General features: G+C 44.0%; 1 protein-coding gene across 1 annotated transcript in view; it reads left to right on the top strand.

The window, feature by feature from the left end:
• Window positions 1–1743: 1743 nt before the first annotated feature.
• Window positions 1744–26043, top strand: part of LOC139567565 (uncharacterized) — a 41079-nt gene continuing 16779 nt past the window's right edge. Inside the window, exon 1 of the mRNA XM_071388918.1 lies at window positions 1744–2056. The gene's annotated coding sequence lies outside the window, so the exon portion shown is untranslated. The remainder of the gene's footprint in view (window positions 2057–26043) is intronic.

Here is a 26043-nt window from a genome sequence, read left to right as displayed (position 1 = left end):
GACAAATCAAACGTTATTTGTCACATGCGTCGTAAAAATCAGGAGTAGACAGTGAAATGCTTACTTACAGGCCCTTCCCAGCAACGCAGAAAGAAAATAGAGAAATACTAGAAAAGAAAGAAAATAGAGAAATACTAGAAAAGTAAAGCACGTAATAATAAAATTAATAATAAATACACAATGAGTAACGATAACTTGGCTATATACACGAGGTACCAGTACCGCGTCGATATGAGGTAATTGAGGTAGATATGTACAAATGCAGATAGTCCGGGAAGCTATTTGGTTAACTATTTAGCAGTCTTATGGCTTGGGGGTAGAAGCTGTTCAGGGTCCTGTTAGTTCCAGACTTGGTGCATTGGTACCGCTTGCCATGCGGGAGCAGAGAGAACAGTCTATGACTTGGGTGGCTGAAGTCTTTCACAATTTCTGAGGCCCGCCGATCAATGGAACAAGACAGACAGACAGACAGACAGACAGACAGACAGACAGACAGACAGACAGACAGACAGACAGACAGACAGACAGACAGACAGACAGACAGACAGACAGACAGACAGACAGACAGACAGACAGACAGACAGACAGACAGACAGACAGACAGACAGACAGACAGACAGACAGACAGACAGACAGACAGACAGACAGACAGACAGACAGACAGACAGACAGACAGACAGACAGACAGACAGACAGACAGACAGACAGACAGACAGACAGACAGACAGACAGACAGACAGACAGACAGACAGACAGACAGACAGACAGACAGACAGACAGACAGACAGACAGACAGACAGACAGACAGACAGACAGACAGACAGACAGACAGACAGACAGACAGACAGACAGACAGACAGACAGACAGACAGACAGACAGACAGACAGACAGACAGACAGACAGACAGACAGACAGACAGACAGACAGACAGACAGACAGACAGACAGACAGACAGACAGACAGACAGACAGACAGACAGACAGACAGACAGACAGACAGACAGACAGACAGACAGACAGAGACCAGGTGTATTGATCTAGCATACCTACCGCTTGCAAAGTAAACAGAACCCCAAATCAATAGATTCGCTGTTCCTTTGATATGGCAGTTGGTGAAAATGAAAAATCGCATAAATGGATGAGAGAGAGACAGGGACAGAGGAGCATGGCATGAAAGGGAGGGAGGGATTAATAATATATTTTCATCAGCGTTGAATGCTGACCATTCATCTGTGACTAATAGCTTTGTAAAGCAGTATAGAAATCCAGCTCTATAGAAATGCTGTGTGACTGACTGACTGATTTGAGCCGGGCTATGGCATCAATAAATTGTTCTCGTTGAAGCATGACACACTACGGCATTCTTTACACCGGGGTTACAAGGTTCTCTCATATTTCAAGCAGTTGCACAACACTCTATAACAACTATGCCACTAAAGCATGTATGTGCCCCAAATGGCACCCTATTCACTGTGTAGTGCACTACTTTTGACCTTTTGATCCCTACTATACAGGGATTGAGGACCATTTGGGACGCAGTCCATGTTTTTCCTAGACCACTGAAAGAAAAGCTTCTATGTGGCCCTCAGTGAAGCAGATCGATAGAGTTTCGTTTAAATATTTAGGGACCCATAATGCTCTTGGCAATAACAGAAGCTTACTTCAGCTCGCTGCGTTGCTACGAGAGGGAATTAGTACATCGACATACAACTATTCTCTACTTATCCTCAGCCGTTCTATCTCTAGGATGTAGTGATTTCTTGGGGTAATGTGAGAAGTGGAACTCTTCTCTTTAGGCATTATAGCCTGGTGATAAATCTCAAATGGTTTTTGTCAATGCCAAACAACATTGTACAGCACGAATATGTATATATTTATATACAGGATGTAATCACAAGGAGGGTGACGTAACCAGCAGGGAAAGTCCACTTTCCAATAGAGAAGTGACCTCATGTTAAGACGGTGTTCGGCAACTTCCTGTATATGAAAGTGAAACAGGCACCATGGATGGGTTACAGGAAAAACCCATATTCCACAAGCAGCCAGGCAAGACAAGGTATGTACGTGGATTGCTACTTTCAATATTAGCGAACGGTTCTAACTGTACAGTAGAGCAACAGTAAGATGACTTTTATAGTTGCTGTACCTGGTGCAGTGTGCTGTATGGTCTTAACAATAGCAGGGTGTCTGATTGCTAGCAAGAACTGATAATCATCTGTGGATTCATGTTTCAGTGCTAGGATGAGTGCTTTGTTGCGATTATGAGGGTGAGTGCTCTGTTGCAATTATGATACTGTTTCACTGCAGTTATAGATTGTTATGATACTATTTCACTGCGGTTATAGATACTTCTATGTCTGCACTGTAGCAAAGAGAGAGCAAGAGCATGGTTGCAAAACTCCACTTTCCCAAAATCCTGAGGTTTTCCAGAAATAGTTTTGGGAAAGCTACAAAAATGTTGCAACCCTAACCACCAGTGGCGAGCTGCTTTTTGAGCCCCACATTTTTAGGAACAAAAAATATATACATATATACAGTTGAAGTCAGAAGTTTACATGCACTTAGGTTGGAGTCATTAAAACTTGTTTTTCAACCACTCCACAAATTTCTTGTTAACAAACTATAGTCTTGGCAAGTCGGTTCGGACACCTACTTTGTGCATGACACAAGTAATTTTTCCAATAATTGTTTACAGACAGATTATTTCCCTTATAATTCACTGTATCACAATTCCAGTGGGTCAGAAGTTTACATACACTCAGAAGTTTACATACACTAAGTTGGCTGTGCCTTTAAACAGCTTGGGAAATTCCAGAAAATGATGTCATGGCTTTAGAAGCTTCTGATAGGCTAATTGACATAATTTGAGTCAATTAGAGGTGTACCTGTGGATGTATTTCAAGGCCTACCTTCAAACTCAGTGCCTCTTTGCTTGACATCATGATAAAATCAAAAGAAGTCAGCCAAGACCTCAGAAAAAAATGTGGAGACCTCCACAAGTCTGGTCCATCCTTGAGAGCAATTTCCAAACGCTTGAAGGTACCACGTTCATCTGTACAAACAATAGTACGCAAGTGTAAACACCATGGGACCACACAGCTGTCATACCGCTCAGGAAGGAGACGCATTCTGTCTCCTAGAGATGTGATACTTTGGTGTGAAAAGTGCAAATCAATCCCAGAACAACAGCAAAGCCTTGTGAAGATGCTGGAGGAAACGGGTACAAAAGTATCTATATATCCACAGTAAAACGAGTCCTATATTGACATAACCTGAAAGGACGCTCAGCAAGGAAGAAGCCACTGCTCCAAAACCGCCATAAAAAAGCCAGACTACGGTTTGCAATTGCACATGGGGACAAAGATTGTACTTTTTGGAGAAATGTCCTCTGGTCTGATGAAACAAAAATAGAACTGTTTGGCCATAATGACCATCGTTATGTTTGGAGGAAAAAGGGGGGCGCTTGCAAGCCGAAGAACACCATCCCAACCGTGAAGCACGGGGGTGGCAGCATCATGTTGTGGGGGTGCTTTGTGCAGGAGGGACTGGTGAACTTCACAAAATAGATGGCATCATGAGGTAGGATTTGGTCTATTTTCACCAACGCGGTATTGTACACATATCGTTTGTGGCCGGTGTGTGCTTGTTTCGTACAGCTTTGACAGCGCAAATGATAGTAGTTTACATTTTACATTTACATTTAAGTCATTTAGCAGACGCTCTTATCCAGAGCGACTTACAAATTGGTGCATTCACCTTATGATATCCAGTGGAACAACCACTTTACAATAGTGCATCTAACTCTTTTAAGGGGGGGGGGGGTAGAAGGATTACTTTATCCTATCCTAGGTATTCCTTAAAGAGGTGGGGTTTCAGGTGTCTCCGGAAGGTGGTGATTGACTCCGCTGACCTGGCGTCGTGAGGGAGTTTGTTCCACCATTGGGGTGCCAGAGCAGCGAACAGTTTTGACTGGGCTGAGCGGGAACTGTACTTCCTCAGAGGTAGGGAGGCGAGCAGGCCAGAGGTGGATGAACGCAGTGCCCTTGTTTGGGTGTAGGGCCTGATCAGAGCCTGAAGGTACGGAGGTGCCGTTCCCCTCACAGCTCCGTAGTTGTGGCGCTTGGCTTGCACGTGCAAATTCAGCACACACAACATTCTATAATAGAGTTGTGTTATTTGGCGTGTCAAGTTAAAAGCTTATTTAACGCGTCAAATAGTGATATATGATGTGTATCTTTTTTGACAAGCAAAGACCCAAACAGCATTCCATGTGCCTCACCTTAATAATTTGGTCTATTTTCACCTCTTAATTTCGCCTACTATTCTTACTTGGTGGTGCACATGTAGCCTATAAGCTGTTTTAGAGAAATGTCATTGAATATTGTAAGAGCTTTCATTGTGTGTTTATATGCCCCATTTATTTATCCTATTGGTCTAACTTGTTGTACAGAGAGTACACTGTAAGAATGGCCCATGTTCTAAATTCTGTCGCTGTACATTTCAAAAGTGTGAACAACTAGTTATATTGACATCCGTCATCGCTCGCTCATTAATGTCTTAATCGAAATTACGGATTGCCTCTTATGCCATAGTTTGTATATCTCAATTGTCAGTAGAAACCACATTTGTTTTAACAAGTCAGCCATATCAGCTATGTTTTTTTAAAGGCAGTAAATGAGGCTGAATTAACTGTTTTGCTGCCAGACAAGGCTCAGCTGATAGCCAGGTGTAGCAGTGGTAAGATGTTGGGACAGCTTTATGTAGGCCCTAACAGTTTGCGAGCACCGTTTGTCACCGTTATAGTGCAAATAGTGTATTGTTTAATCTTGTGTTGTGGCTTCCTGGCATGCATCCCACATGTACATCTTGGTGGGGAAAAAAAAAACATGCTAAAATTGCCACTGCTAACCACCATAGGAGAATTCCCACTCCATCTCCTGCAAGGTTCAAGTTATGTCTTTGCTGCGTCTTTGCCTTTGCTCTGTTGGTGGTGTGTGTTTACATGTTGTGTAGCTTCAGGCCATCATACTGAGCAAAACTGTCAAAGATGGATGGGTTGCTTTGTTGCCTTCATCTTCTGCGGTAAACTTTCCCCATAACATTCCCTGGTTGCCCAACAGTGATTGAGCCCTCAGGCCATGTGAGTAATGCCATTACAAAAACGGCCGCCTCAGCAGCCCAGAAAACATGTCCACATTGGCCTAATGCGGGCTAAAATATTGGCCACATGTAGGCTGCCAACATTTTACATTCTATTTCATAGAAATGTATTTGGATTATTCATTACAATTTCATTCAAAGTCTGTATCAGAAACACAACTAAGTTGTTGCTATCATACATATATTTTTAAAAGAGTAACTTGAGTTTTTCATACGGGTCTTTATAAATAATGGGGCCGATCTGCGACATTCAGCTTGTGTTCCTAGCCCCAACAGTGCATTTCGTGCAGGAGACACGAAATGTTACATAGTTACACTGCATTTTGAAGATCTCTATACAACAACAAAAATGTCTGACAGGTAGATCCAGGATTCTTACAAGGTTCAATGTCTAATTTAACTGATTAATCCTAAATATATTATATAACGACAATTTACACTGACATAAATGCAAAGACTGAAAAGAAACAGAAAACACAACAGAACTTAAACTGGAATGACACACTCTGTAATGGTTGCACAAAAATAATGTGTACAATCCAAATATTATAATGAGGCCCTGCCTCTAGCTGGGCTTGGTGTGGGCTATCCGGAGCTGGGCTTGCAGGCTAGCCCGTGTTGGGCTTATGTGGGATTTCTGTGGGCTAGACTGTGTTGGGCAGGTGTGGGCTAGCCTTTGCCCACCGAATACCCACATGGGGTCAATAGGGTCATGTTTGCTGGGACAGTACAGTTTCCAAGTTCATACATGAAATTGGTATCTCACACTGTGCCAAAGTTGTAAAAAAGAGGAATCGAGAGCAGAATTCATAAAGTTTGGCCGTGTGTGCACCCTTTCTGTCATTGTCGGTAAATAGACAGATTAGACAGGATGAAACAGGTCAAAATGAGTCAGTCAATATTATTGTTGAATTAGCCTATCCTCCCTTTGTTCTCTGGAAAGTACTGTGCAGTAGGCATGATCTTCTTGGAATGTACAAGAGACTCCATGCAGCTGCGTTCTTCCTTAACCAGGCACTATTGTATAAGGGAAACAGGAAAGGACATGAAAGGAAAGGGGAAGGTAGCACTTAAACAAGCAAAATTCCTCCATATCTGTATATACAGTATCAGTCAACAGTTGGACACAACTACTCATTCAAGGGCTTTTCTTTATTTTTTACATTGTAGAATAATATAGAAGATATCAAAACATATTGAATCATGTAGTAACCAAAAAGGTGTTAAACAAATCAAAATATATTTTACATTTTAGATTCTTGAAAGAAAAAGGAAACCGCACACTGCTCTTGATAGTATCACCGATATTTAATAAGCTTTACGTATCGGCCACACGGCCTTCGTCAGAATCAGAGATTCTTCAAAGTAGTCACCCTTTGCCTTGACGGCTTTGCACGCTCTTGCCATTCTCTCAACCAGCTTCACCTGGAATGCTTTCTAACAGTCTTGAAGGAGTTCCCACAGATGCTGGGCACCTGAGGTCAGGTGATTGTGGAGGCCAAGTCATCTGATGCAGCACTCCATCACTCTCCTGCTTGGTCAAATAGCCCTTACACAGCCTGGTGGTGTGTTTTAGGTCATTATCCTGTTGAAAAAACAAATGATAGTCCCACTAACGCAAACCAGATGGGATGGCATATCGCAGCAGAATGCTGTGGTAGCCATGCTGGTTAAGTGTGCCTTGAATTCTAAATAAATCACTGACAGTGTCACCAGCAAAGCACCCCCACATCATCACACATCCTCCTCCATGTTTCACTGTGGGAACCACACATGCGGAGATCATCCATTCACCTACTCTGCATCTCACAAAGACACGTCGGTTGGAACCAAAAATCTCAAATTTTGGATCAGACCAAAGGAGAGATTTCCACCGGTCTAATGTCTATTGCTCATCTTTCTTGGCCAAAGCAAGTCTATTCTTATTATTGGTGTCCTTTAGTAGTGGTTTCTTTGCACCAATTTGACCATGAAGGCCTGATTCACGCAGTTTCCTCTGAACAGTTGATGTTGAGATGTGTCTGTTACTTGAACTCTGAAGTATTTATTTGGGCTCCAATCTGAGCTGCAGTTAACTCTAATGAACTGTGATAGAAAAATTACGTATTTGTTTGATATTAATAGTTAGCAATTAATACTTAACAAATGGGAAGATATGTATGTCCTGCTAATGCTGTGCTTTTATTGTCTCCAATCTAGTTCCCTGCAGCTAATCTGGGAGTATGGTCACTAGAGATGGCTTGAGATGACAAATGAGTTAAAGACTGTATTGCATAGACACAAGTGTTTAACTATAGATAGTTTAGGAGTAGAACAATCCCTCATTGTCTCAAAATCATCCTTGCAACTGGGAAACTAAGCCATGGTGGGGTTAAGAGAACAACCCCGTGCAGATAACGACTGGATGAACCCAGAGTGGCAAATGATGCCCCAATCGGCACGAGGGGTGGAACCAACCATGACTAAGCATTCTTTGTGTCAGCTATATAAATAACTCTGCATTTGTGTACAGACTGATGGGTTGACTAGTTTCGTTATTGCAATAATTAATCCATTTTAAATAGAGATGACTGTCTGAAGAAATTACAAAGTCTCTCTCAGTATGAATTTCACCGACAGAACTTATCCTCCACAGCAGAGGTAACACTGGGTCTCATAGCGCTTGATTGTTTTTGCGACTGCACTTGAAGAAACATTTTTTTTTTTAAAGGTTCCTTATTGATTGACCTTCATTTCTTAAAAGTAATGGACTGTCGTTTCTCTTTTCTTATTTAAGCTGTTCTTGCCATAATATGAACTTGGTCTTTTACCAAATAGGGCTATCTTCTGTATGCCACCCCTACCTTGTCACAACACAACTGATTGGCTCAAATGCATTAAGAAGGAAAGAAATTCCACAAATGAACTTTTAACAAGGCACTTATTTGAAATGCATTCCATGTCACTACCTCATGAAGCTGATTGAGAGAATGCCAAGTGTGTGCATAGCTGTCAAGGCAAAGGGATGTCTACTTGAAATTTAATATACGTTTTTGGTTACTAAATGATTCCATATGTGTTATTTCATAGTTTTGATGTCTTCACTATTATTCCAAAATGTAGAAAATAGTAAAAATATAGAAAAATCCTGGAATGAGTAGGTGTGTCCAAACTTTTGACTGATACTGGATATACAGTTGAAGTCGGAAGTTACATACACCTTAGCCAAATACATTTAAACTCAGTTTTTCACAATTCCTGACATTTAATTAAACAAATTCCCTGACTTAGGTCATTTAGGATCACCACTTTATTTTAAGAATGTGAAATGTCAGAATAATAGTAGAGAATGATTCATCCCATCACATTCCCAGTGGGTCAGAAGTTTAAATACACTCAACTAGTATTTGGTAGCATTGCCTTTAAATTGTTTAACTTGGGTCAAACATTTTGGGTAGCCTTCCACAAGCTTCCCACAATAAGTTGCGTGAATTCTGGTCCATTCCTCCTGACAGAGCTGGTGTAACTGAGTCAGATTTATAGGCCTCCTTGCTCGCACACGCTTTCTCAGTTCTGCCCACAGATTTTCTATGGGATTGAAGTCAGGGTTATGTGATGGCCACTCTAATACCTTGACTTTGTTGTCCTTAAGCCATTTTGCCACAACTTTGGAAGTATGCTTGCGGTCATTGTCCATTTGGAAGACCCATTTGCGACCAAGCTTTAACTTCCTGACTGATGTCTTGAGATGTTGCTTCAATATATCCACATTTTCCACCCTCATGATGCCATCTATTTTGTGAGTGCACCAGTCCCTCCTGCAGCAAAGCACCCCCACAACATGATGCTGCCACCCCCGTGCTTCACGGTTGGGATGGTGTTCTTCGGCTTGCAAGCATCCCCCTTTTTCCTCAACATAACGAGGGTCATTATGGCCAAACAGTTCTATTTTTGTTTCATCAGACCAGAGGACATTTCTCCAAAAAGTATGATCTTTGTCCCCATGTGTAGTTGCAAACCGTAGTCTGGCTTTTTTAGGGTGGTTTTGGAGCAGTGTCTTCTTCCTTGCTGAGCGGCCTTTCAGGTTATGTCAAAAGAGGACTAATTTTACTGTGGATATAGATACTTTTGTACCCGTTTCCTCCAGCATCTTCACAAGGTCCTTTGCTCTTGTTCTGGGATTGATTTGCACTTTTCACACCATCTCTAGGAGACAGAGCGCATCTCCTTTCTGAGCGGTATGAAGGCTGCGTGGTCCCAACAGTATGCATGCACTTGCATACTGTTTGTACAGATTATCGTGGTACCTTCAGGAGTTTGGAAAATAAACCAGACTTGTGGAGGTCTACAATTTTTTTTCTGAGGTCTTGGCTGATTTCTTTTGATTTTCTCATGATGTCAAGCAAAGAGGCACTGTGTTTGAAGGTAGGCCTTGAAATACATCCACAGGTGCACCTCCAATTGACTCAAATTAGGTCAATTAGCCTATCAGAAGCTTCTAAAGTCATGACATAATTTTCCAAGCTGTTTAAAGGCACAGTCAACTTGGTGTATGTAAACTTCTGACCCACTGGAATTGTAATACAGTGAAATAATCTGTCTGTAAACAATTGTTGGAAAATACACAAAGTAGATGTCCTAACCAACTTGCCAAAACTATAGTTTGTTAACAAGACATTTGTGGAGTGGTTGAAAAATTAGTTTTAATGACTCCAATCTAAGTGTATGTAAACTTCCGACTTCAACTGTATATAAACTCAGCAATAAAAGAAACGTCCTCTCACTGTCAACTGCGTTTCTTTTCAGCAAACTTAACATGTGTAAATATTTGTATGAACATAACAAGATTCAACAACTGAGACATAAACTGAACAAATTCCACAGACATGTGACTAACAGAAATGGAATAATGTGTCCCTGAACAAAGCGGGGGTCAAAATCAAAAGTAACAGTCATTACCTGGTGTGGCCACCAGCTGCATTAAGTACTGTAGTGTATCTCCTCCTCATGGACTGCACCAGATTTGCCAGTTCTTACTGTGAGGTGTTACCCCACTCTACCACCAAGGCACCTGCAAGTTCCCAGACATTTCTGGGGGGAATGGCCCTAGCCCTCACCCTCCGATCCAACAGGTTCTTCGCTGGCCATGGCAGAACACTGACATTCCTGTCTTGCAGGAAATCACGCACAGAACGAGCAGTATGGCTGGTGGCATTGTCATGCTGGACGGTCATGTCAGGATGAGCCTGCAGGAAGGGTACCACATGAGGGAAGAGGATGTCTTCCTTGTAACTTACAGAGTTGAGATTGCCTGCAATGACAACAAGCTCAGTCCGATGATGCTGTGACACACTGCCCCAGACCATGATGGACCCACCATCTCCAAATCGATCCCGCTCCAGAGTACAGGCCTCGGTGTATCGCTCATTCCTTCGACGATAAATGTGAATCTACCATCACCCCTGGTGAGACAAAACAGCGACTCGTCAGTGAAGAGCACTTTTTTTCAGTCCTGTCTGGTCCAGCGACGGTGGGTTTGTTCCCATAGGCGACGTTGTTGCCGGTGATGTCTGGTGAGGACCTGCCTTACAACATGCCTACAAGCCCTCAGTCCAGCCTCTCCCAGCCTATTGCGGACAGTCGGAGCACTGATGGAGGGATTGTGCGTTCCTGGTGTAACTCGGGCAGTTGTTGTTGCCATCCTGTACCTGCCCCGCAGGTGTGATGTTCGGATGTACTGATCTGGTGCAGGTGTTACATGTGGTCTGCCACTGCGAGGACGATCAGCTGTCCGTCCTGTCTCCCTGTAACGCTGTGTTAGGCGTCTCACAGTACGGACATTGCAATTTATTGCCAATTTATTGCCCTGGCCACATCTGCAGTCCTCACACAAATGAGCAGGGACCCTGGGCATCTTTCTTTTGGTGTTTTTCAGAGCCAAGTATGTTATGGTGTGCGACGGGTTTTTACCCACTTTCTTTATTTTGTATGTTGGTTTTCGGAGTTTGCAAGCATTTATTAAATAACTCCGTTTATACCAATTTCGTTCTCCTGCGCCTGACTTTACTGCCACCAGCATAATTTTTACGAATTATCTTTGAAAGACAGGGTCCTGAAAAAGGACCGTTTTATATATATATTGTAGACGTATGCACATGGTGAAATACACACGTACACACACTCAGTTCCCATATAAAATTACCTGAAGTGCAGTGCAGGCTGCGACTTTGGTAAATAGATATGATCCATTTGTTTGAGCCCAGCATGAGACTGTTGAGCCTCTCTGGGATAGGTTACATATGTATGTCTGTCTCTCATTCTCTGATATCTACGTCCAAGCCTCTCTAAACATAAAGCTACAGTTTGCACATGTTTGTGGTATTTCTAATATCCAACAAGCAGCAGCCTGCTGGTGTTTATCTCACCTCAGTGGATGGCCTTGGCAGCCGCCCAACGCAAAGCTCTGTTGATGTGTGTTCCTCCGACTGTCACCCCGAGCTTTGTTCAGCAACAAAGCTCGTTTTGACAGGGAGACGAGCCCCGCTGGCTGCTGTGGAACTAGTTGAAGCCAGTTTCTGACAGGTTGCGAAAGTCAATTAGTTTACTTTTCAGACAGAGACACTTTGAAGTTGTTCAAAGCAGCACCGTCCGGGAAAGATAAATTGAGCGTGTGGAACGACAGTGACAGAATGTTTCAGGTTTAATTTTCGATACCTATTGAAAAGGATGTTTAATGTACTCCACCTACTTCCTAAGAACTACATCTAAGACAATAGTAGAACAGTTGCCAGATAAAGAGTGTGTGTGCTTTGGGTTGTGTCTAGGAATGGAGTGAAAACATCCTCTAGGCCATTTACTTACACCAATGTAATGGACTTGACTACAGGTCACTCCCAAGTCAACTGACACGGTGCTTATGCTCCTACTGGTCAGGTTGCTGTAAATGTTTGTGTGTTCAAATCAAAGTGTATTGATCACATACTCAGATTTGCAGGTGTTTTAGCAGGTACAATGAAATGCTAAACGTCCAACGTCATTTTAGAGAATTTGGCAGTACGTCCAACCAGCCTCAGGGATGAGGAGTATTTGTCTGTAATAATGCTCTTTAGTGGGTGCGAAGGAAGAAATCACATGGATAGTGGTAAGCAAATTAGGTTAAAAAAAAAAGATTCATTTGTGTAAGATGTTTCATGATGCTTGAATCTAAACCAAAGTAGATCATTTTATAGATAAGCTTCAATATGAGATTCTAAGCCTACCATGAAAGGGCACCCTTGTAACTGTGTGGCTAATGTAGCAACATGTTTTCCTTGGTAAGTTGAGCCAATGGTTGAGCCAGCGGCAAGTTGAGTAAAAAGGGTTTTCTTCGCAGGTGTAATGCAAGACATTATCACTGGGATATGACGTAACAACAGGGCCAGGCCTATGTTGTGTTAAAAGAATAAATAATGTTTTTGTTACTGTAGGTGTTAAGCCTCTGCTAAAAGATGCTTATAAGACAACAAAAAAAGCATTTGTGATTGTTTTGAATTGAATTGTGTTTGGGAAATTAAGATGGACATGGTTTTAAAAAGGGGAGTGGTAATATTTAATTCAGTACAAATATTTTTTTTTACTTAACTCCAAACCCTGGATAAGTTGTGCCAGGAGACCACTTTTTTTGGGACAAGCTGTTTTCAAAACGAATGTTTATATGAATTCTGGTTATTTCCATGGATACACAACACCTTGAAATATATGTAGATATCTTTGTTAGAAAAAATACAATATTTTCCTTGATGGAATGATGCTGAATGTAAAAATGGCTCAATTTACCCCACTCTCCCCTATGTACAGTAGTAGGTATATTAGGATGAGCTATGCCAAGAATATAGTACATACACAGTGAGTAAACAACAGTATATAAACAATGTGAGGTGACCAGTGTTCAATGAATATATACTTGGGGCAGAAGTCTAAAGGTACAGGGCTGAGTACCGGGCAGGTGATGGCTTTTCAACAGTCTGACTGAACTGTCCAATCCATTAGAGTGAACAAGTACACACTTTGTTGAGAAGGGTAAATATATTTTAAAAAATAACTAGGCAAGTCAGTTAATAAGAACAAATTCTTATTTTCAATGACAGCCTAGGAACAGTGGGTTAACTGCCTTGTTCAGGGGCAGAGCAACAGATTTTTACCTTGTCGGCTCAGGGATTCGACTTCGCAACATTTCGGTTACTAGTCCAAAGCTCTAACCACTAGGCTACCTGCCACCCCTGCAGACTGCAGCCAACAAGTTTCCCCACGCATCAACGTGTCACGCGTTTTACTTTCCCCCTTCAGGAACCGATCTGAGCTCAAAACAAGAACGACACACTTTTAAACCCCAGTGGAGTGCCGTTGTCATCGATTAGGGCGTAATTGATGTTTGTCCTGGCGTATTTGTTTTGGTTGCCTACATCAGGGAGATATTCATAGATAATAAACAACACTGCTGATGAAAGCAGCCAGCCGCTCTCTTGGGAGATGGCTTCAGTCTCAGGGTCACAAATGGTGTGGGAACTTTGATGGAGCAGGGAGGCCATTTTCTCATCAGCAGCATCCCTGGGAGGAAACAGCTCATCATAATGTGATGTTCTCTCTAATGGACAAGTTCATCAATCCTGAAGGGTAATAGTTTTATTAGGTGCTATGAAATGGGCTAACGAGCTGCCCGGCGCTTTGTTAAAAGGAATCTTGTGTGCGAGGTGACATTGTCACCTTGCCTCACCGCCGTAACGAGCTACTTTGCAGTGGTGACTGGTGGAGATGATCAGAGCGGCGTGTTGGTGGAGTGAGTAGTGGTGAAAGTCATTTGCGGGTGGCTGGCTTGGGGAGTCTTTGAGAGAGGCGACACGTGGTCGCTATTCATTCAAAGTTGGTATCCAGGTTTCCAGAAAAAGTCGAAACCATTGTTCTTTAACAAAATTCGACTCAACTCTATATCAAAGAAATAAGACAGTGTAGACCCACTCCAGACACAAACATTGACCAAACACCAATACCTAAATTGGACTGTTTGCTTTTCTTGGCAAAGAAAAAAATCTGTGTTGCCTGTGGTGACACAGTACTTTGAAACAGAGAAGAAGAGAGGCATGTCTGCTCCTGTCTGCTGTAATCAATAGAGGAACTGTCTGTCTCACTAGTCCTCGGTCATGTCTACACCTGACCCTTACATGTGACTTCTGCTATCAGAATGCGAAGATTGCATTGAAAAGACTGGTCTAGACGCACAAAAGTCGCTTTGTTGTCTGATTTGTGATCTGATCTGGAATGCATTGGGTACGGATTTCTCCTCCGTCTGGATGCAGTCACGCTACCAAACGCGCATACAGTGGGCAACGTCATCAGCACCCCTCCCACAACTCTCAGAAAATGAGTATTGGGGCCGAGAGGCACCTTTTCATCATAACGTTGGAGGAAATACATTCTTAGCCTGTGAGGAACATGTTTGCTGGCCTGAAATGCTAACCCGTTTGCAATCCCTTTAGCGTTGCTTGCTAGCTTGATACAGAGGTTAGCTGGCTAGTTAGCTACAGTAGTAAGCTGGCTTGTTAGCTACTGCCATCTGTTGTGTTATCATATTTAGCCTATTGCAGTTTGTAGAATGCATACTGGCATTTGAATATAGTGCGGGAAAAGGGAATCCGGACACGGTAGACACATTTAGATGTAGACGCATGATGCGTTCGAAATGCCATGATCGGAACACTATCAGAATACTAAAGCTGAATGAACGGTTAAGTCTAGACTTTGTTCTTTCTTATTTGAAAGTAAAAGTGAACGTCTTCTGCGGTCACTCTGTAGTGTAGACTCCTCCAGCTCTGCACACCTTCACGTTCCCTCTGAGTCGCCCTTTCTCCTCCCTAACAACATCTGCAGGGGTGAAATCAGTGTTGCGAACAGAACGCCTCGGAGTATCATGGAGGAGTGTTCTCTTTACTGCACCATTTGGCCATATTTTATGGGTGAGATAATGGCTTGCGTCTGAAATGGCAGTTATCTTCCCAGGTTAGTAATTTGTAGATTGTGTGTGATGCCAGCAAACAAGCATCGACACAGATTGCGGGCACTGATTCAAATGAATTGCCCAATGATATTTGTAATTGAGAGTAAGGTTTATGTCAATAGCTCTCCTTCCTGCCAAATTGTTACGCTACCATAAGAAGATGGCTTATGAATCCGAGAGGGTATGTCATATATAGTATGTATATTGAAGAAACGGACTAGGACAGACTGTAAGATTCAGGACTGTTGCTGCTACCATGGCACATCTGTCAGAATGCAAATTAAGTGGATGGAGAAGGAATCCAGGTTTAGGGGTCACACACACACACACAGGGCTTGTAGGTATGCAGGTAGGATGGATGGGTTATGAGTTGTGGCTTGTAAGACCTTGGAGATTGGATGTGGATAACAAGAATGTGGTGGTCTGGAAACATCAGGAACACAACATAAAAGGTGCAGGCTTGACAAAGTAGTGCCAGGTGACTATTACAGGAAATGGGACAAACTAAGGAGGCTGCCAGGACAACATTTTAAAAAGGCATTAGCATTATCAAACTAAGCACATGGATATACAAAAGAGGTAACATAGCGCAAAGTTAAGGCAGCATATGCACATAGTATCTCCAACAATGTAATAACTAGGCACTTAAAATGGCCGCCCCACGGCGTCACCAGGCATGACCCATTACTGGTGCTCAGGTAGAAGCTAATGTGGGGGGTCAGAGGAGAGGTGAAAAAGGTAGAGGAGAGGTGAAAAAGGTAGAGGAGAGGTGATTAAGGGATTGGGAACAGGTGTGTAGGGAAGGTGCGTGGCCTGGGGTAATTGGAAGCAATTGGAGTCCATGATCCTTCACAACATACTGTATCCAAAGTAATAAAATGATCAATTAGAAAACATCCGTTTTGAAATTGGCTGTTGTTTTGATTATGGAGATGTCTCCTAGCTGTGACTAAAGTTTTGTGTAGCGCTAACAGCTGATGAGGGGGTGTAAACTAAAGCATTTTAGAGGAAAAGACATTTCATGGCCAAGGATACTCTTGCCGAATTGTTATAATTATCGTAATCTTATAATTGAGGAGAAATATCCACTTTAGAGCTTGGGCAATAAAAATACCACTTTCTCCTATTAGCTCTTATGTGAAGTGGACATTGAGTGTTGCTCATCGCCCCCGGGTCAGTATTTTAGCCGTGGGAGTTTGCTCTGCAATAAATCATAATATCATAAAACCACCTCCAACCGTCATCTGAACAGCCTTTATATCCAGGAATGAAGCCAGAACTAGGGCTATGGCTGTGACCAATATGGATATTGCAACATCAGGGTTGTGGGTTTGATTTCCACAGGGACCAGTACGAAAAAATTATGAAAATGTATGAACTCACTACTTTATTAAGTCGCTCTGGATAAGAGTGTCTGCTAAATGACAAAAATGTAAAATAGTGCACTACTTTTGAGAGCCCTATGGTCAAATAGGGAATTGGGTGCTATTTCCGACACACCTATGTTTGACGCAGACCCGAGGAACAAACATATCAAGCCAGCAGGTAGATAAAACAAAGTGCAGGCAAACACTACGGGCTATAATCCTCTACCTCAGCAAACACTGGCCCTGGGTTTGAGTATGGCTGTGCATCTTAGCAGGTAGCTAATGTTGTTTTTGAGCCAGATTAGCATCCCTGATTCCAACAAAATGTGTCCCTGATCTCCTGCGAGCTCATTTTCCGAGGGATAAGCCTCCTTCAAACAAGAGTTTAACACTGATATCCTTCATCAAAGCTTCACTATGGGGATTATGATGTGTGTGTGGTGTGTGGTGTGTGGTGTGTGGTGTGTGGTGTATGGTGTGTGGTGTGTGTGTGCTTGCATCCCTTTATGGAAGCATGCGTCTGGGATATTCTGTGGGCAAACGTGGAAGCCATTTACAATCTCGAGAGGAGACAATGGACAACAAGCATCTCTGAGATGGCCACTCCATAGATTAGAGGGGATTACAACAACAGAGCTAATTCTGATTAGAGAGAAAGAGGGATGGAGGGATGACTTCAGTGGGATGAGTACAGCCTGGTTAGAATTGATGAGTCCTCATATCACCAAGGCTGGAGAGACGAAGTGAAGTGGTCACGATGACGCTAATAATATCGCTCTTGGATTTCTCAAGTCTAGTGGCAAAACTTAAGTGATAGTTCACTCCAATGTACGCCCTCAAAACGTGGTCAAATGTCGAGTCCACGTCGCGGACCATCTGTTGTTTTGGGCCAGCTAAGTTTTTCAATTCCAAATGAGAGGGAAAGATCGAATTCGCCCTAATCATATGAAAGTTAAGGCATGTAGCTGGTTCTACACACCAGATGACAGGGGATGTGCACCAAAATCAACGTTGGACCGCTTCTGACGTCTGAAAGAATCGCGCACACTTCGGTTTTGGAGTGAACTATCCACGTTACCCTCTCCATACGGACAAAATTGTGCAGAACGACACATCAGTGCATCAAAGGCACAAAATGCCAGCCACCTCTAGGTGAGGGATATCTAGACTTCCATGAACTGTCATGATTAGAAAATCAATACAGTGGCATTTCAAACATGAGGCCTGATGCCCTTAGCAATTAGTCAGCTGGTGAAAGAGACAGCAATTTGTGCCTGTCACTTTGTCCGAGCAACATTTTATTAGACTCTTTTTCTAGTCAACAATCAATTCAAAGCTCTCTATAACTACAAGTATATAGGCAATCCGTATAGGCAGATAAGGCTCTTGGCTATGGCTATGGCTATTGTCTAGCTAATCATCATTTTGAGAGACTGAGGGCTTTGTTATTCTAGTGATGGTCAGCTGTAAATGGTTCGATGATAACCATTGATGAAACTATTATGATGAGGCCACAGATGGTGGGGTAAACTTAATCGAGCGCCATTCAGTCCCTTTATGGTCGTACAGCATCTGTAGCGTCGCTAACGGCCCGAGGCTAACTGCTGTGTCGATGCTGCTTTAATATCCATCGATATATCGCCATCCAGTTTCTGACAACTGTGTTTATTCCAATCAGAAATGTGTTAAGTGGAGCGATATGACCTTCAGTGACAGCTAGAGACTGAGAATGGATCAATGGTCCTATGGACAGATAACAATGGGAATTTTACATTGATTATGAAGCTCTATGCATTGTATATCCACAGAAGAATCGAATGTATACTGAACAAAAACAGAAACGCAACGATTTTACTGAGTTACATTTCATGTAAGGAAATCAGTTAATTGACATAAATTCCTTAGGCACTAATCTATGGATTTCACATGACTGGGCAGGGGCACAGCCATTGGGGGGCCTTGGGAGCCAGGCCCAGCCGATCAGAATGAGTTCTTCCCCCAAAAAGGGCTTTATTACAGACAGAAATACTCCTAAATTTAATCTGCTGTCCGGGTGGCTGGTTTAAGTCGATCCCGCAGGTGAAAAAAGCAGGATGTGGAGGTCCTGGGCTGGCGTGGTTACACGTGGTCTGCGGTTGTGAGGCCGGTTGGACGTACTGCCAAATTCTCTAAAACAACGTTGGAGGCAGCTTATGGTAGAGAAATGAACATTCAATTCTCCGGCAACAGCTCTGGTGGATATTCCTGTAGTCAGCATGCCAATTGCGTGCTATCTCAAAACCTGAGACATCTATGGCATTGTGTCGTATGACAAAACTGCACATTTTAGAGTGGCCTTTTATTGTCCCCAGCACAAGGTGCACCTGTGTAATGATCGAGCTGTTTAATCAGCTTATTGATATGCCACACCTGTCAGGTGGAAGGATTATCTTGGCAAATGAGAAATGTTAACTAACAGGGATGTAAACAAATTAGTGCACAACATTTTAGAGAAATAAGCGTTGTGTGTGTATGGAACATTTGAGATCTTTTATTTCAGCTCCTGAAACATGGGACCAACTGTAACGTCCTGACCAGAGTTATTATGTGTTTTGCTTGTTTAGTGTTGGTCAGGACGTGAGCTGGGTGGGAATTCTATGTTGTGTGTCTAATTTGTCTGTTTCTATGTCCAGCCTAATATGGTTCTCAATCAGAGGCAGATGGTAATCGTTGTCCCTGATTGAGAATCATATATAGGAGGCTTGTTTTGTGTTGGGATTTTGTGGGTGTTTGTTTCCTGTCTCTGTGATTGTCTGCACCAGATAGGTCTGTCTCGGTTTTTGCACATTTGTTATTTTGTATTGTTGTTTGTAGTGTTTCACTTGTTCTTTATTAAACATGTTTAACACTAGCCGCGCTGCACTTTGGTCCTCTCCTTCACCCCTGGAAGAAAACCGTTACAGAAACACCCACCAAACCCGGACCAAGCAGCGTGGCAACGGGCAGCGACAGCAGCAGAGACAGACAGAGGAATGGACATGGGAAGAGGTCTTACACGGCAAGGGTTGCTACACATGGGAGGAGATCCTGGCTGGAAAGGATCGCCTCCCATGGGAACAGCTGGAGGCAGCGAGGAGAGCAGAGGCAACCGGAGAGAGGAACCGGAGGTATGAGGGTACGCGACTAGCACGGAAGCCCGAGAGGCTCACCCAAAAATGTCTTGGGGGGGGGGGGATAAAGGGGAGTGTGGCGAAGCCGGGTTGGATACCTGAGCCAACTCCCCGGGCTTACCGTGGAGTGAGAGGGCGTCGTACTGGTCAGACACCGTGTTATGCGGTGGAGCGCACGGTGTCCCCAGTACGCGTGCTTAGCCCAGTGCGGGCTATTCCACCTTGCCGCACTGGTAGGGCTAGGTTGGGCATCGAGCCGGGTGCCATGAATGGCACCAGCCTTACAGGTGGTGTCCCCGGTTCGCCTGCATAGCCCAGTGCGCGCTATTCCACCTCGCCGCACTGGCAGGGCTACGGGGACCATTCAACCTGGTAAGGTTGGAGTGGCTCGGTGCTCAAGAGCGCGTGTCCTCCTTCACGGTCCGGTATATCCGGCGCCACCTTCCCGCCCCAGCCCAGTACCACCAGTGCCTACACCACGCACCAGGCTTCCAGTGCATCTCCAGAACCCTGTTCCTCCTCCCCGCACTCGCCCTGAGGTGCGTGCCCTCAGCCCGGTACCTCCAGTTCCGGCACCACGCATCAGGCCTATAGTGCGTCTCAGCCGGCCAGAGTCTGCCGTCTGCCCAGCGGTGCCTGAACTGCCCGTCTGCCCAGCGGCGCCTGAACTGCCCGTCTGCCCAGCGCCGTCTGAACTGTCCGTCTGCCCAACGCCGTCAGAGCCGGCCGTCTGCCAAGCGCCGTCTGAGCCATCCGTCTCCCCAGCGCCGTCTGAGCCATCCGTCTCCCCAGCGCCGTCTGAGCCATCCGTCTCCCCAGCGCCGTCTGAGCCATCCGTCTCCCCAGCGCCGTCTGAGCCATCCGTCTCCCCAGCGCCGTCTGAGCCATCCGTCTCCCCAGCGCCGTCTGAGCCATCCGTCTCCCCAGCGCCGTCTGAGCCATCCGTCTGTCCCGAGCCGTCAGAGCCGTTCGTCAGTCAGGAGCCGCTAGAGCCGTTCGTCAGTCAGGATCTGCCAGGGCCGCCAACCAGACAGGATCTGCCAGAGCCGCCAACCAGACAGGATCTGCCAGAGCCGCCAACCAGACAGGATCTGCCGGAGCCGCCAAACAGACAGGATCTGCTGGAGCCGTCAGTCAGCCATGAGCGTCCAGAGCCGTCAGCCAGTCATGAGCTGCCCTACGGTCATGAGCTGCCCTACGGTCATGAGCTGCCCTACGGTCATGAGCTGCCCTACGGTCATGAGCTGCCCTACGGTCATGCGCTGCCCTACAGTCATGCGCTGCCCTACAGTCATGCGCTGCCCTACAGTCATGCGCTGCCCTACAGTCATGCGCTGCCCTACAGTCATGCGCTGCCCTACAGTCATGAGCTGCCTCTCTGTCCGGAGCTGCCTCTCTGTCCGGAGCTGCCTCTCTGTCCGGAGCTGCCTCTCTGTCCGGAGCTGCCTCTCTGTCCGGAGCTGCCTCTCTGTCCGGAGCTGCCTCTCTGTCCGGAGCTGCCTCTCTGTCCGGAGCTGCCTCTCTGTCCGGAGCTGCCTCTCTGTCCGGAGCTGCCTCTCTGTCCGGAGCTGCCTCTCTGTCCTGAGCTACCTCTCTGTCCTGAGCTACCTCCAAAATCATGTGGGGGCCTTGGGGAGGATTCTTAGGCTAAGGTCGTGGGCGAGGGTCGCCACTCAAAGGACGCTAAGGAGGGGGACAAAGACAGTGGTGGAGTGGTGTCCTCGTCCACCGCCGGAGCCGCCACCGCGGACAGATGCCCACCCAGACCCTCCTCTTGAGTTGTAGGGGTGCGTTCGGAGTCCGCACCTCAGGAGGGGGGTACTGTAACGTCCTGACCAGAGTTATTATGTGTTTTGCTTGTTTAGTGTTGGTCAGGACGTGAGCTGGGTGGGAATTCTATGTTGTGTGTCTAGTTTGTCTGTTTCTATGTCCAGCCTAATATGGTTCTCAATCAGAGGCAGATGGTAATCGTTGTCCCTGATTGAGAATCATATATAGGAGGCTTGTTTTGTTTTGGGATTTTGTGGGTGTTTGTTTCCTGTCTCTGTGATTGTCTGCACCAGATAGGTCTGTCTCGGTTTTTGCACATTTGTTATTTTGTATTGTTTGTAGTGTTTCACTTGTTCTTTATTAAACATGTTTAACACTAGCCGCGCTGCACTTTGGTCCTCTCCTTCACCCCTGGAAGAAAACCGTTACACCAACACTTTACATGTTGCTTTATATTTTTGTTCAGTATAATATTTAATAAAGTCTAAGGTCAACTGTAAGTCACATGGATAGACATGATACTGATTCATATATCAAAAGAAGGATATAAGTGTAAGTTTAATAGCAAGTGACATGGATAGAACATTTTAAGGATGCCCCCTGTTTGCCAGTTGGCCTCTCCTGTCTAAATGTCTTCACTGGGCTTTCACTGCTCAGGTTAACACCAACCCTTAGTGGGACATGTCCCCTTCTCCTCTGTCAGGAAAGACAGGAAAGTCTGAATCATCATAAATATTCATAAATATCTCTTATACACTTTCAGGGATTCAGGTCCCCTCAAAAAGTGACAGACTACTTGATGGAAAGTTGAGTAGACGGCATTTTAGATGAAAATAAGACTTCACTAGGTCTTGAAAACAGATCAAAACAAAGAGCCCAATATTAACCTATGGGCATCTGGCAGTGACATCAAGATAGAAACAACATCAAGAGAGGGTTTATGGTCCAAACAACCTCACAAAGTCGATCAATACCAACATGTAAGGGCTTTTGCCTTTACAAGTTCTGACAAAGACTGCATAATGCAGAAGTACATTGACCCATACTACCATTTTACCACCCCACTTTAATAACAGGAGAAAGATAGTCTTGCTGTTATACAGTACAGAATGATAGGAATTCTACTATCTGACATGGCAGAAATAACAAAAGTCCTGTACTTTTAATGAGATTTTTCCATTCAAGCATGGCCATCAAGTGACGATCAAATGAGAGGGAGCTCGGGCTAAAACACAGTATTTCCTCATCTACTCAACCCCCCTCTGTCTGATCTGATTGCAGGCGCCTGTCTGCAGTCTCAGTGCGATCTCTGTCTTTATGCACTGTGGGACAGGCACTGGGCTGCCATTACGATAAGTAGCGGTGAAGCGGCGGATGGCTCGTAAAGCGGATGAATGACCGTCGCAATCAGCGGTTAAGGTGTCCTCAAAGTTTAGGGGCTTAGAGACAGAGGCCTAAAGTTAGGGCCGATTGTCCCTTGGGGTTGTACGTGGTCGGCAAGCGCATTAGTGGTCCGTACGAGCCCTAGAGGCCTAGTCCATTAGACCTGTGTCGCTAATGTATTTGTGTCCCTAGCTGGAGTTAGCAAATGCCAAATCTGTCATTTCTCAGTGAAGGGTGAGTACGTGCATGCACAAAATGTACAGTGTGTGCTTCTACATACAGTTCTGTGTTTGCATGCATGTGTGCACACACACACACGTGTCTCCACAACCACGGTCCCTACTCTCCAGTGAGTAAGATATATGGACCATGGCGTCAGTGGATTTACATTATTGATCAGGTTTACGTCAGTGATTTTTATCCTCTCAATGAAGGTATACTGTGCTTTCAAGAAAGTATTCACACCCTTTGACTTATTCTACATTTTGTTGTGTTACAGCCTGAATTCAAAACAGTTACAGAGTCCAATGGCTGTGATGGGAGTAAACTGAGGATTGATCAACAGCATTGTAGTTACTCCACAATACTATCCTAAATGACAGAGCGGAAAGAAGGAAGCCTGTACAGAATAAAGATATTCCAAAAGATGCACCCTGTATGCAATAAGGCAGTAAAGTAAAACTGCATAGGATGTGGCAAAGAAATGTGCTTTATGTCCTGAATACAAAGTGTTACACTACTGGTCAAAAGTTTTAGAACACCTACTCATTCAAGGGTTTTTCTTAATTTTTACTATTTTCTAAATTGTAGAATAATAGTGAAGACATCAAAACTATGAATTAACACGTATAGAATCATGTAGTAACCAAAAAAAGTGTTAAACTAATCAAAATATGTTATTTCAGATTCGTCAAATAGCCACCCTTTGCCTTGATGACAGCTTTGCAAACTCTTGTCATTCTCTCAACCAGCTTCACCTGGAATGCTTTTCCAACCGTCTTGAAGGAGTTCCCACATATGCTGAGCACTTGTTGGCTGCTTTTCCTTCACTCTGCGGTCCAACTCATCCCAAACCATCTCAATTGGGTTGAGGTCAGGTGATTGTGGAAGCCAGGTCATCTGATGCAGCACTCCATCACTCTCCTTCTTGGTCAAATAGCCCTTACACAGCCTGGTGTGTTGGGTCACTGTCCTACTGAAAAACAAATGATAGTCCCACTAACTGCAAACCAGATGGGATGGCATATCGTAGCAGAATGCTTTGGTAGCCTTGCTGGCTAAGTGTGCCTTGAATTCTAAATAAATCACTGACAGTGTTACCAGCAAAGCACCCCCACACCATCACACATCCTTCTCCATGTTTCACGGTGGGAACCACACATGCGGAGATCATCCGTTCACCTACTCCACGTCTCAAAAAGACATGGCGTTTGGAACCAAAAATCTCACATTTGGACTCATCAGACCAGAGGACATATTTCCACTGGAAATTGCTCATGTCCATTGCTCATGTTTCTTGGCCCAAGTAGGTCTCTTCTTATTATTGTTGTTCTTTAGTAGAGGTTTCTTTGCAGCAATCAACCATGAAGGTCTGATTCACACAGTCTCATATGAACAGTTGATGTTAAGATGTGTCTGTTACTTCAACTCTGAAGCATTTATTTGGGCTGCAATTTCTGGTGCTGGTAACTTTTTTTTGTGACTGCACTTGAGGAAACTTTCAAAGTTCTTGAATTTTTCCAGATTGACTTACCTTCATGTCTTAAAGTAATGATGGACTGTTGTTTCTCTTTGCTTATTTAAGCCGTTCTTGCCATAATATGGACTTGGTTTTTTACCAAATAGGGATCTCTTCTGTATACCATCCCTACCATGTCACAACACAACTGATTGGCTCAAACACATTAAGAAGGAAAGAACTTCCACAAATTAACTTTTAACAAGGCACACCTGTTAATTGAAATGCATTCCAGGTGACTACTGTACCTCATGAAGCTGGTTGAGAGAATGCCAAGATTGTGCAAATCTGTCAAGGCAAAGGGTGGCTACTTTGAAGAATCTCAAATATAAAATATGTTTTGATTAGTTTAACACTTTTTTGGTTACTACATGATTCCATAGGTGTTCTTTCATAGTTTTGATGTATTCACTATTGTTCTACAATGTAGAAAATAGTAAATATGAAGAAAAATTTAGTAGGTGTTATAAAACTTTTGAACAGTAGTGTATGTTTGGGGCAAATCCAACACAACACATCACTGAGTACCACTCTTCATATCTTCAAGCATGGTGGTGGCTGCATCATGTTATGAGTGTTTGTCATCGGCAAGGACTAGGGAGTTTTTTGGGGGGGGAAAAGAAAGGAATCTTAGAGGAAAACCTGGCTCAGTCTGTTTTCCAACAGACACTGGGTTACTTACCAAGACCAGGCACCGGAGTGGCCTAGTTACTGTTTTGACTTAAACGGCTTGAAAATCTATGGCAAGACTTGAACATTTGGAATAAGTCAAGGGGTATGAATCCTTTCTGAAGGCACTGTATATGAATGGACAAAGCCATCGATCACGTGACACCATTCATTCATATGTGAAGATTCAATAGCACATTGAAGCCAAATGAAGTCGGTTAAAGGTGAACTGCACTCACCTATTATGAACGTGTTTCTTACGGTGCTCATTACGAAATGCAGCGGCCATTACTGAAGCCCAAACGAGAGTTGTCTTTAGGATGTGGTTTAATGTGGGTGTGTCTTTGCCATTCAATCACAACAAACAAGGGCAGTAGTGAGTAACGTAGTGACAGCGAGGTAAGCTAAGCTAGCTTTGCTATGGAGAGAAGTTTTGAAGTTGAGGACCTGTTCCTGCTAATTCAGATCTGCTGAATTGAGGACGTGTTCCTGCTAATGATTTGCTAATTAAGTTATATACAGTATGTAGGCTAAAGCCTTTGCAAACCTTGTTTAGCCAACCTGACAGCAGCTAGCTAGCTAGCATAGCTTGGGAATAGCCTATCTAGCTAGCTGATATTTCTGTCAAATCACAGTTATGCCAAGATAGCAAGAAGTACAAGTGTCTGAAATGTGTTTCATGAGACACTCGTTATACACCACCTTACTACGAAAGTAAGGAGCTGGCTGTCTAAGCACACACTGACATGCACAGCTCTCTGGGTGAAGTTGTCTCCAGCGGATGAGGAAGTCCCTTTC

This window comes from Salvelinus alpinus, chromosome 2 (assembly GCF_045679555.1).
Source record: "Salvelinus alpinus chromosome 2, SLU_Salpinus.1, whole genome shotgun sequence".
Taxonomy (NCBI): domain Eukaryota; kingdom Metazoa; phylum Chordata; class Actinopteri; order Salmoniformes; family Salmonidae; genus Salvelinus; species Salvelinus alpinus.
Note: the sequence above shows the minus strand (reverse complement) of the source record. Positions and strands in the feature narration are given on the sequence as shown.